General features: G+C 36.4%; 1 protein-coding gene and 1 long non-coding RNA gene across 4 annotated transcripts in view; one reads left to right on the forward strand and one right to left on the reverse strand.

The window, feature by feature from the left end:
- The first annotated feature begins 388 nt into the window (after window positions 1-388).
- RGS17 (regulator of G protein signaling 17) overlaps window positions 389-12,446 on the forward strand; it is a 185,045-nt gene continuing 172,987 nt past the window's right edge. The window contains exon 1 of one of the 3 annotated variants that reach the window (XM_031937594.1): window positions 389-572. The gene's annotated coding sequence lies outside the window, so the exon portion shown is untranslated. The remainder of the gene's footprint in view (window positions 573-12,446) is intronic. The other 2 variants (XM_012549407.3, XM_031937593.1) reach the window with 2 other exon arrangements.
- Window positions 3,376-4,982, reverse strand: LOC116419132. The gene is made up of 2 exons (XR_004229401.1): window positions 4,494-4,982; window positions 3,376-4,124 (listed from the first exon to the last, which is right to left on the reverse strand). It is a non-coding gene; the product is annotated as an uncharacterized LOC116419132 (long non-coding RNA).

The raw sequence follows: 12,446 nt of genomic DNA on the forward strand, positions 1-12,446 counted from the left end.
ATGTTATTTTAACACGCGGAGGAGGGGATGGGGGGAAAAAACAGAACATTTCTTGTAGCTGCTTATGAACTCAAGAGTCTCCTGAGCAAGTCTTAAAGAGCAGAAGGCAGGGTTGATCTCATGAAGCCACCAGGACTCCTCGCTCCTCCTGAGCGCTTTCTCCGGAGTGCTCGGCTTCAGGTCCCTATCTCGCCCCTCGAGTTACTCCCACCCCGGACCCTCCACACAGTGGGCGCAGACCCAAACGCCAGCGAGCAAGCTTGGGAACCCTCTCGGGGAGAGGGGTGGGGCCGTGACTCACGCGCCGTCGCGCTCCCGGACTAAGAAGCGGCAACTCCAGCTGTGCTTGGTCGGGGACGGCTCTGGTAGGGCGCATGCGCTCTGTTTGCCTTCTCCTCCTCCCCCTCCCCCTTACTCCCTCCCCTCTATCTTTCTGTCTATCTCTCTCCCTCTCTCCCTGCCGGCTGGGTGCTGAAGTTGGGCGGATGGCAGCCAACCTGCTCCGCTAGAGGACCAAGCAGCCCAGTCTTTCCCCCCGGACCTTTCGGTGCTGTGCCCACACCTCCAGGCGGGTGGGTAAGACATTTCCTTTAAAGCTGAACGTTGCTAAGTAAATGGCATCAAAATGTCTGCTTTATACCGATGGATGGAATTTAAAAAAAAAAAAAAAAAAAAAAGAGGGGGAAGAAAAAGAGGGGGCGGAGAGTACAATTGCAAATATACCGGTGGGGCGGGGGAGCCTGCTTGGTGCTGGGGTCCCCACCGCTACTACTACTTCTTAAGGAGGGCAGAGGGGTGAACCGAGGCTCTGGCTTGGGAAGTTGAATCTTAAAATGTTGCTGCCATTTCTGGCTCTGCCCGTCCCCTTCCTAGCTGGTATGCGGACATGGGGTGGGTATCCTGGTTTTTCAGGGAACCCCTCAGTTGTGTCCCCGCTGCTCTGTGAAGCGATGCTGCTGCTGTTACTGCTTATGTGAGGGCTAAGCCGACGGCAGTAGCAGCAGGCAAGGTTGCTATCATCAGGGAATGGGGCAAAAGGGGTTCGGGGGTGGAAGGAGATGAAAGGAAGTGAGAAATTTCATACTGATTTTTATTCCTTCAAAGAAACAAGAGTGGAATTAGAAATGGCAAGCAGACAAATAAGCTGAGTATGTTTGTGTGTTTTCTTGATCTTAACCTTAAAGGGGAAAAAAAAAAGCAAAAAACAATGATTCCGTGGAAAAGGTGTTTAAGAAAAGGGGGTTTTGTACAAACGGATGCCTTATTGCAGTGGTGAAGTATAAGGTTTTTTGGGTGATTCTTTCTCTTGTTCTCTTTAATAAAAGAAAGGGGAGTTCATATGTATATGGCATGGAATAAATTTTATAGAGAACGGCTGCAAGGAGGGGGGTGAGGATGAGGAACGCCCACTAAACCTATAGCCGCTGCTCGGGTGGGTGTCTTGGAGGCATCCTTGTTGTATATCATGGTGATTCTTTTTATTAATGATGGAAATCATAATTTAATAGCTATCTCCTCTCAACCTTTCCTCTTCTCCCTCCTTCTTCGTTTGCTGCGGCAGTAGCAGGGTGCAGGGACTTGGCCGCTTTCTCCTTCTCCCTTACCTCCCTGTGTCTGAAAAATGTCGGAGGACTTGAGGATGGAGGAGGGACAGGCACTGTCCAAGGGAAGCCGCAGATGGTTAGCTTGTTCTTCACAAGCGGGAGCTCTCTCACAGCACATCTCCCACAACCAGCAATAACTTAGAAAGAGATCCAAGCTCATAGAAAGGGTAGAGAAACCCTTGGCAAATTTGTACCCACAGTGAGTGGACCCCACCCAAAATTCCTCCCCTCCACTACAATCTAGAGGCCAAGACTTCTGGCTCATTTGATAGAACCTTAGAATCTTCCAAGGAAAGCTGAACCTTGCTCCTCACAGAGTTTTCTTATTCTTCCAACCCTTCAAAATACTACTCATTTCCTAAAGATCCCCCCAATAAGATTTGTCTCCAGAACTTTGCAGTTCCCCCAATCCATCTAGGGTGGTCGTAGTGGCATGTATATTTCTCTTGATTTCTTCCTCTTGGGACATATACCACAAGTAATAAAAAAAAAAAAAAAAAAAGAAAAGAAATCCTGTGGTTTGGTGGCAACATAGAGCTAACCATTCCTGAGACTGGAGTTTTTTTGCATTTGAGGCATTCATAGTATGCCTGGGTTTTGTTTTTTGTTTTTTGTTTTTCAATTTTTAGACCATAGATTTGCATTTGCAAATGCTTATTTGTGGGGAATTGAGAAATAGTTATTTTGACTTTTTATAATATAACATTTTGTTCATCTGGACTTAGATTTGCTACCAACTTTTCAAAATACTGTATTAAATGCCACCTGTTAAGTGTATTAGAAGCATCTGAGAAACCTTATTAGGTAAATCATTTTATTTCAGAAACATTTATGATAGATGAAATGCAAGTATTCATGATACCAAAATTCAGTAATATGTACATATACATGTGTATATATAGCCTGTTCTTTTGAAGTATTATAACTTAAAATTATTTGGATGAATGAGAAGTTTTGTCTACTCTTTAGATAGTTACTACAAAAAAAATTTTCATCTGTGTGCATGACACTGAAAAATGTATTTATGAAAAATGTGCTTAGGGAAAGTCAGGTTCCCTCATTTTTAGAATGTTTAGGTTTTGTGGTATGAACTGTTTCTTAAAGAAAGTATGTCCTCTTGACTCTTACACCTAATTTCAGAGAATCTAGTGTTTATGAATTCATAATCTAGAAGATTAAACTCTTCCTTGCCCATGGTACAAATATTGTATGGGTATGAGCTTTGCCAGCTCTCACCTTGTTTTAATCCCTCATCTGTATACGAGTGTTTATCACTATGAGAAATAGACTATGACATGGGAAAATGAATTTGGAAGCTCTCTCCAATTTCTAGACCAATTTGCTTTGAGTTCTCTTAATAGTGCCTATTTTAAATGTCACTTATTTAAGTCATTCCCCACTGGGTAGGTAATAAAACATAGTTTTTTAGGTTCTTGGTACTAAAAGCAGGTTTTTGGTACAAAAGGACAGGCTTCCATCTCATCATCAAAAGAATAAAGCATTTCTCAAGCATTCTGTGTGTACAAAGCAGTATGTTAAAGGCTGTGAATGAAAACAGAAAATTAAGAGTCTCTGCTCTTAAAAAGCTCACACTAATGGGGAATACATATGGAAAGTTTCAGTTGCAGTCAAGTGGAAAGATCCCATGATCCCTATGTATACAGCAGCAAAGCTGTCAATGCTTCTTCTTTGATGTCACTTTTACTGACAAAATCATATCAGTTTTTGATGTTAAATTATTTGAAAGTGCCAAGAATTTTTGTGGCAAGAATTCTCTTTTCTTGGTCTTCAATAACTGTTACTGTAGCACCTGCAGAAGCAGGCTGCATCTCCACAGGGGTTGTATGACTGAGGGCACTGAGTTGGAAACATTGCTCTTCACTAGGCTCTTGGGTTCAGGCCCCTGAGTTGTCTTCATTAGGGTCAGAGGGGAGATGGTGGTCAAGGTGATTGGTGTCAGTGCTTTCAGTTGTCTGACACATATGGCTTCCTGTATCTTCTGAGAGTGCCTTGCTGCTTCAGGTAGGCTGGCTTGTCTGCCATGTGGGTGGTAAAGGGTTGGGTTGGCTGGCCCTTTTTCTATAGAAGTTGTTTCCAGTCTTATGGGTGGGGGATGGGTAGATGTGGTGAGGTTTAAAACAAGACTTATGGTCTGGGAACTGTTGCCACCCCATATGTTCCTGTGCCTATCGCTTTGATGATATTTGACCAGCAATTGTCGCTGGTAGTAATGAGAAAGGCAGCCCCACTCCCCACAATGATTTCTCTTCTCAATCATTAATGCCTTCATTGCTTTTAGAATAATTTAAAAGTGGACCCTTTTTTTCTTTTTTTTTTCCCTTTTTACTAAAGCCTGAGGGATTAAGACCAGAGGTGGGGGAAGTTGAAGAAGGGAAGAAATCCATTATACAATCCTACTCACTTGAGTGCATTAAAATAAGCAGAGTGGCCGTAAGTTGTCCAAATCCCAAATGTCCACCTTCCAATTTGCTTCTTGATCAAGGTTGAGGTTCAGTTTGCCTGAAAGAAAAGAAAATTAGAACCACATCTATAGGGAACTATTTACACTTTGGAACACATGGGACTTCTTAGAAAAGAAGATGACACCTAGGCTAGGAGGAGGAAGAAAGAGGAGAAGTGTACAAGAGATAAAAGCAGAAGAATCAGAGGCAGAGACAAGATGCTGGAGTAAAGTCAGCCTAAGTCCTCCCCCAAAGGCCTCCAAAAACCTATGAATAGTGATTAACAAAATTCTTGAGCATCAGAAGCCACAAAGGGACAGAGTAAAACAATTTTTCACTTCAAGATAATTTAGGAGGTCATTAGGAAAGGTCTGTTGCATCAGATGAGAGAGAAGCAGAGTCCAGTGCAGACTGAATCTCAACAAACCTAGAGCAGATCTGTGGTGACTGACTCAGTAGCAACAGCAGTGGTTTCTAGACTTCTCAGTCCACGGACAAAAAGGGGATAAAATAACTGAACCGAAGAGGATTATAAGGGTTCCTTTGCTGTTAGAAGCAGGACTCTGTTACTTTGCCTATATGTAGATTTGGAACGTAATTCTGAGGTTTGGTTTCAGTACAAGGAGGAGTACTAGCATCGAACAGCTTGAGGCCACAGAGGAGCAGGAACTCTGGTTATAACTCCAGGTTTGAAAAGAGTAATATGCACACTTCTTCTTAGATCATATTACCTTTGAAGATTCAAAAATTTACAGATCTGCACAAAAATTTCTAAAAAACTACACAAAAAAACCTGATGCTTGGGACAATGCCCCTTCTACTTGGGAAGCAGAGCACTACATTAGCATAGAATTAAAAGTCAAGAAATAGCAGGAAATGAGCAAACAATAGAAAAAGAAATTCTGACCATTGAAAGTTACTATGGTGACAAAAGAGATCAAAACACACACACACACACACACACACAAAAAAAAAAAAAAAAAAAAGATAACAAAGTCAAAGATCCTATATCCAAAACCTTCAAGAAAAATTATTAATTGGTCTAATGGAAGAACTCAAAAATTATTTTGAACTTCAAGATAGGTAGAGGAAAAATTGAGAATCATGAAAAAGTGTCAATATCTTGATAAAGGAGATACAAAAAAAGATTGAAGAAAATAACACCTTAAAAAACCAGAATAGGCCAAATGGTAAAAGAGATTCAAAGAACCACTGAAAAGAAGAATGTCTTGAAAAGCAGAATTGGCCAAATGGAAAATGATAATATAAAAATTCATTAAAGAGAAGAAGTCTTTAACAAGTAGAAGTGATAAAATGGAAAAGGAAGTACAGAAAGTCACTAAATAAGATAATTCTTTATAATTCAGAACTGGGCAAGTAGCAACTCAACTAATAACCTTATGAGAAATCAAGAAACAATCAACAAAATCCGAAGCATGAAGAATTGGAAGAAAATGTGACTTATCTCATTGGAAAAACAATTGACTCAGAAATAGATCCAGTAGAGATAATTTAAGAATTTTTGGATTACCTGAAAAAAAAAGTCTAGATATCATCTTTCAAGAAATTATCAAATAAAATTATCCCAATATTCTAGAACCAGGAGATAAAGTAGAATTTGAAAGAATCTATTAGGCGGTTATCCTTTTGAAAGAGATCCTAAAATGAAAATCCCCAGGAATATTGTAGTCAAGCTAACACAAGATTCAGCAGCTTCTACATTAAAGGATTGGACAACTTAGAATATGATATTCTGGAGGTCAAAGGAGCTAGGATTACAATCAAGAATCTATGCAGAAAAACTGAATATAATCTTTCAGAAGGGAAAATGGATATTTAATGAAAAAGAGGACTTTCAAGCATTCTTCATATAAAGACTAGAATAGAAAATTTTATTTTCAAATAAGAAGGATTAGACCTCTCCTCTTCTATCTTATCCTGGTGTGAAGATGACTCTTGATTTTCTAAGACGACAGGCAGGAAATGGAACAAAAACTCTGTTAAGTTCTACCATGCTGGAAAAACTCTGGTTATGGGCCAATGAATGACTTTTTGTTGTTGTTGACCAGACATCAGGGTAGCAAAGTATTCTGAGATTCACTATCAAAAATATCCTTCACTGTCTTATAAGACAGGAGAGTACAATCTGTGTTGTGGAAGGGAGTGTCCACTTTGAAGAAAACCATAGATTCTTAAAGTATTAAAATATGAGATACTATGTAAATATGTGATAATTCCTTGAAAGAACTCTTTTCCACTATTAATTTTTCTAGGTCTATGAAAAATATCTCCTTATTTAATCTCATAAAAAGGAAAAGGAAATAGAAATCACAACTCTAAAGTTTTAAATCACAACAAAGGATTGGTCAGCTCACCACTGGTACAATCATTATGTAAAACAATTTGGAATTATGCTTTAAAAAAAGTTACTAAAATGTTCTTTCCCTTTGACTAAGGCATTCTACTTCTAGGCTTATACTGTAAGGAGGGCATAATTTAAAAACAAAACAAAAACAAAAACAAAAAAAAAACAACTCATATTTACTGCAGCTAGTTTTGGAATAGCAAATAACTGGAAACAGTGAAATTCATTGATGAAGAATTAAATACCAGAGCATTAATATAATGGAATATTATTATGTAATAATGAACAATGGCTATAATGGGAACATCTCTAAAATGATAAAAAGTAAAGTAAGTAGAATCAGGAAAATAACATATACAAGAGATGAAAAACCACCAGCAACAACAAATAAATTGAAACTGGATGCTATAATTACTACTAATAATATTAATATCATTTTTATAATGTGTGCTATGTGATAGATACTATACTGAATACTTTGCAGTTATCATATTTGGTCATCACAACAATACCCACCAGGAGGTAAGTGCTATTATTATCCCCATTTTACATATGCAGAAATTGGGATAAATAGGGTTTAAAGGGGAATAGGAGAAAATGCCTTCAAGGGATGATTCTTTGAAGAAGGGGGGAATATGGATTTGGGATATTACTTATCATGGTGGATTTCATTGATTAATTGTTGCTTAGCTCTGCTGAACAGTGTGTGTGTGTGTGTGTGTGTGTGTGTGTATCTTCTTTCTTATTTGCTATAAGGAATGGTTCTTCAAGAAGGGGTAAGCGAAGATTTATGTTGGGAAATGATGTAAAAAAGATTTTCAATAAAAAGAAAGAGAAAAGAAAAAGCAAAGGAATCTTTCTATCATTTCTAAAAAACTTTTCCCCCACCAGTTTGCATCTACTTACAGTAACAGTAAGGGCATCAGTTTGTGTGCATGCAGAGACTATCAAAAATGCAATAAATGAACTTAATGTTACATGACATTAAAAGCACTGCACTCTATCTGCTTACTAGGATAAGTGTCAGGGATGATAAGTACATATAAATGCATCCTTGAGTTTAAAAAAAATTCATATCATCTCCAGGATTGTCTCATTATCCTGGACCATCTGAAACATTACAAATTTCTAACAGAGAAAAACACAAACTTTTACCATAGAGGCAGCAAGATCATTCTACATGTCACAGTGACTAAGAAAAAAAATCATTCAATACTTTTAACAGCCAAAGAAAATTATTTTGCCAAATTAATATCATGAAAGTTTTTTTAATATTCTAAACAATTTTTGCTTCATAGAAAATACATGCTTTTATTAACTATATCAATTTTAAGTACTAAGGACTGTTTTTTTTTTTAATCTAATTCTATATGAATTCTCCCTATATTGATCAAGAAAGAAACTTGGAGAATTCTTGACATTTTGTGAGGACACTTTTAAATTTAAACAAACAAATGTAGACAAGCAAAAGAAAGCGCTTTGTGACACAGAACAGAGCTAACTCACTCTAGCTGAGCCAAGACACTGGCTCAATCGGTACAGAACAGAATAAATAACACTAAAGTTTGGAGACTAAATTAGTGTATTAAAGTTGCCATGACTTCTTAAACTGGCTGCTATTATACCTATTTTAACTAATTTGTGAGGGCCTTTAGAGGAAATCCAAAATCATTAAGTATTTGATTTTTAATATTGTTCTTTTGTATTTTTAGATATGAAACTACATTGAGGAAGTCTAAATTTAATAGTTGACAGACTTGTCTCTAACCAGGGGTTGTGGTAAAGTAGTTCTCAGTCTCATAAAAGTTATAGAAAGAGGATTAGTAGTTATAATGAGTCATAAAATTTTCTATCCATAAATATGAATCTTTTATTTGAATGAATTTATAATTTATACAGTTATAAAAGCATATCAAGCTGGAATTTTTAAAAAATTCTTTGTCTGCAAGATCTCAGGAAAAAACAAATCAGATTCTCATCCTACACATTACCGGGAAACCTACATATGTTCTAAATAGCTAAAGTTACCTATAGTTTAAATGGCTACTTCTGTACTCCTAATTAACATACCTCTCCAAAAAAAATGTCAGGAATTTAGTATATTTTCACCAAAGGCTAAAATGTTTAGAAACAGAAAGCAACTATAAAATATGATCATTTTCAAAAGTTATTTGAAGGGCAGCTAGGTGGCACAACTGATAGAGTATTGGCCCTGAATTCAGGACCTGAGTACAAATTTGGCCTCATAAACTTAAAACTTCCTAGCCATGTAATCTTGGGGCAAGTCATTTAACCCCAACTTCCTGCCAAAGGAAAAAAAGTTATTTGAAGAAAAATAAAATTTTAATTATTATCCAGTGAGTTTTAAACATATCTAATATAGTAAAATCTCCTTAATTCAAATCTACCTACCCAGAATTAATAATACTTTGGAGATCTTTGGCTAAAGTTACCTATGAGGAAAAAAATTGCTAAACAAAACATTAATAAAAAAAAAAAAGATTGCAAGGGAAATGAATAGTTTAATTACCTGGGGGAGGGGGGGATTTTAAATATCCATTATAGAAATAAGTTAGGGTGCTAATTTAAACTCATTTTCATTTATCCAAGCAGGGTCTTGAAGAATATAAAATTTGTAATATTTTGCTAACTAAATTTGATTTACCATCTCATATATGCATGTAAAGAATAAAACTAGTCATTCACAAAGGCTTTTCCTAATAAGTTTGAGATCTTACTACAATTTCTATCCTTGTTGACAATTTATTCTTCAATATTGAGTTACATAATGACTGGAAACCCATAATTTTTTGAAGGTGGATTTTGGCTTCTAAACCAAATTATAAAATGAAATTCTAAAAATCTGAATTATTAATTAATATTTTGTATTTGAGAATATATCAGCTCATCTGATTTGCTTCAAATTGAATATAGTTCTCCATGGAGATGTTTACTTTTATATACTGGGTAATAGGCGTCTCAAAATCCTATTCTGGTTGTTTACTGGAAAAGACTAGTAATAAAAGTCACTGGGTAATAGTAGTACACTTTTACAAATACATACTCAGAGCAAATGATGATACAGAATTCTGTAATTTAGAGCTGAAAAAGGATCTTTGATCTTTTCTATCATGATTCCATCACTTTATAAGTGAAGAAATTGAGACCTAAAAAGGCAATGTGACTTGCCCAAATTCAAATAGATAGGAAGAATTGAGATTTGCATCTCACCCTTCAGTTCTCTTGACTTAAAATTCAGCACTACTTTACTCTTCCTCATTATTTTATTCTATTTATTTATTTTTTGCTGAGGCAATTGGGGGTTAAGTGACTTGCCCAGGGTCACATAGCTAGGAAGTGTTAAGTGTCTGAAAACATATTTGAACTCAGGTTCTCCTGACTTCAGGACTGGTACTCTATCTACTGGCACCATCTAACTGCCCTGCTATATGTTCTTTTGTTCTCTGCTGTATACTTTATTTTTTTCTTCCTTTCATTCTTCCTACCTTCCCCAAGCAAGCCAGTTAATTATGGGATATTTATACATAGTTACATACATATATAACTACATATATATGTATATGTACATATATACCCACACCCCATACATATATCTTACACACATACATACACAATATACATTTACATATACACATAGACATGCATTTAAAACAAGATTAATATGGTTGACATATAGAGTACATTTCTCTCTTAATTGAATCTTTCAGTTTGACTTTGTCTAAGATCAATGATTACTACCCCTACTTTTTTTTTTTTCTAATAAATTCTACTCCTGGTCATTGTTATTGTGTCTGTATATATCTCTTATTTCTATCCCTCCCAACTCTTCTACTTTAATTCTGCTCCTTAATTTGCCTTTATATTACTTAATCTCCTACTTTCTCCCTTATACCTTTTCCCTCTCTCTTTATCCCATTTCCATTAGTCTACACCTTTTCCCTTCTTTCTGGAAACCCCATCCTATCTTTCTGTTAGGTTAAGGCTAAATGTTTTAAGAAAAGAGAGACAATTAAAAATCCAAGGAACATAATTAAATCTACTTAAACAATCTGGAAAGATCTTTCCTATTCTGCCCAGGCTGAGTTGACATAATTCTCTGACTACAGATATTTCCATTGAGATTACCTTCAGTTTATACTAAATAAGTCATATATGTACAGTTTTTTACTTGTCTCCCCCATGAGAATGTAACCTTCCTGAGGGTTAGGACCATATTTTTGCCTCTCTATTCCCAACACATAACCTAGCATATGGTAAGTGTTTAATAAATGTTTGTTGACTGACCAATGATTGGTACTGCTCTAATTTCACTGGATCCTCTCTTCTCTGTTATGTGGTCCAGGATGACATAAATTTCCTCTATTAAGTCTATCTCCTACATGCCAGTATGAGATTCTATACTGAAATGTTCTGCCTATTCTAAATAGGCATTCCCTGACCAGCCTTAATTCCAGGGCTCCCCAACCTCCAAGACAGAAGTAACCAACCTACTTTAAGCCAATGATCAATAGTCATCTTTTAGAGGACTTTATTCCTGTTTCATCCACCTCCTCTCACCCTCAAGGTATTGAACAGTTTTTTTTTCTTTTTTTTTTCAGACTTTAGCCAAGAGAAGGGAAGGGAGGAAATGGGACTGAGAAAGAATAGGAGAAAAAGAATGAAAGATAATTGAGAGGGGGGGGGAGAAAGAGAGAAAAAAAGGGAAGAAAGAGAACGTGAGAGAAAATCAAGAGAGTGAAAAAAAAGGAAAGACAGGAAATGAGAAAAAGAGAGAAAGAGACAAAGTCAAAAAGGCAGAGAGGAGATAGAAACCTAAAGTAATATAATCTTATGCTGCTTTGAGAGGCATAATATCTAGTGTTAAGAAGGTAAGAGTTCCACTGTGGTCTGCTATGATTAGACCACATTTGAAGAATCACATTCAGTATTGAACTCCTTTTATAAAGGAGGCAACATGGTAAAGCAGAAAGAGAAATTAATTTAAGGCTAAGAAATCTGGATTTGAAAGCTGGCTTTGCCATTTAATACTTATGTTACCTTGGGCAAGGATCTACTTCTCTGACCCTCAGCTCCACACCTGTAAAATGAAGATAGGGTTAGCTAGCCTCTAAGATCTTTTCAAACTTTATTTCTGTGATTCTATGAAGGATATGCTGTGCAAAATATGGAAGAAGGCAATGATGAGAAGCATAAAGATCATGTATGAAAGTTGAAGGGTCTGAAGATTTTTCACTTAGAAGAGAGAAGACTGTCAAACAGGAGAGATGTTTTTAAAGTTTTGAAGGGATTGTCATGAGAGCAGCATTAAATGTGCTTATTGTCCCTAGGGATGAGAAGTTACAAAGAAAAAAAAATTACATTTGATATAAGGAAAAACTTAATGATAATTAGAGCAATCAATTAGTAAAACAGAATGGGATGCTTTGGGGAAGTACCAGAGGCCGAATAACCACTCTTTTTTTAGCATTCCCATAGAGGGGATTCTTGGGAGGGCATGGATTGAATAAGACCAGGAATTCTTAATTTTCAGTCTGCGAACTTATTTAATATTTTGATAACTATATTTCAATAAAAATAATTGCTTTCCTTTATAATTCTTTTTATTTTGTTTTATGCTTTTAAAAAACATTTGGAGAAAGGATCTTAAGACTTTATCAGACTGCCAAAGCAGCCCATGACAAGCAAAAAAATAAAGAACCCCTGGACTACATGGAATTGGAGGTCCCATTCAACTCTGAGATTATATGATTGAATCATAGCTCAGGTTACTCCTCTGAAGAGGTGTGCTTTCAAAACTCCAGGAGTTCATATGAAACTTTGCTCATACAATATCAAAACTATTGTGTCCTTCCCCCCCAGAAAAAAAAAATTAAATCAGTGTTTTGTGTCACACAAGATTTATGGGAAAAAGTGTTGGGGCTTTAATTGACCCCAAGCTCAATCTGAACCAACCATGTGAATGAACAGGAACAAAATAAAAGAAAACATGATGAA

The sequence above is a fragment of the Sarcophilus harrisii genome, chromosome 4 (genome assembly GCF_902635505.1).
Source record: "Sarcophilus harrisii chromosome 4, mSarHar1.11, whole genome shotgun sequence".
NCBI classification, from domain to species: domain Eukaryota; kingdom Metazoa; phylum Chordata; class Mammalia; order Dasyuromorphia; family Dasyuridae; genus Sarcophilus; species Sarcophilus harrisii.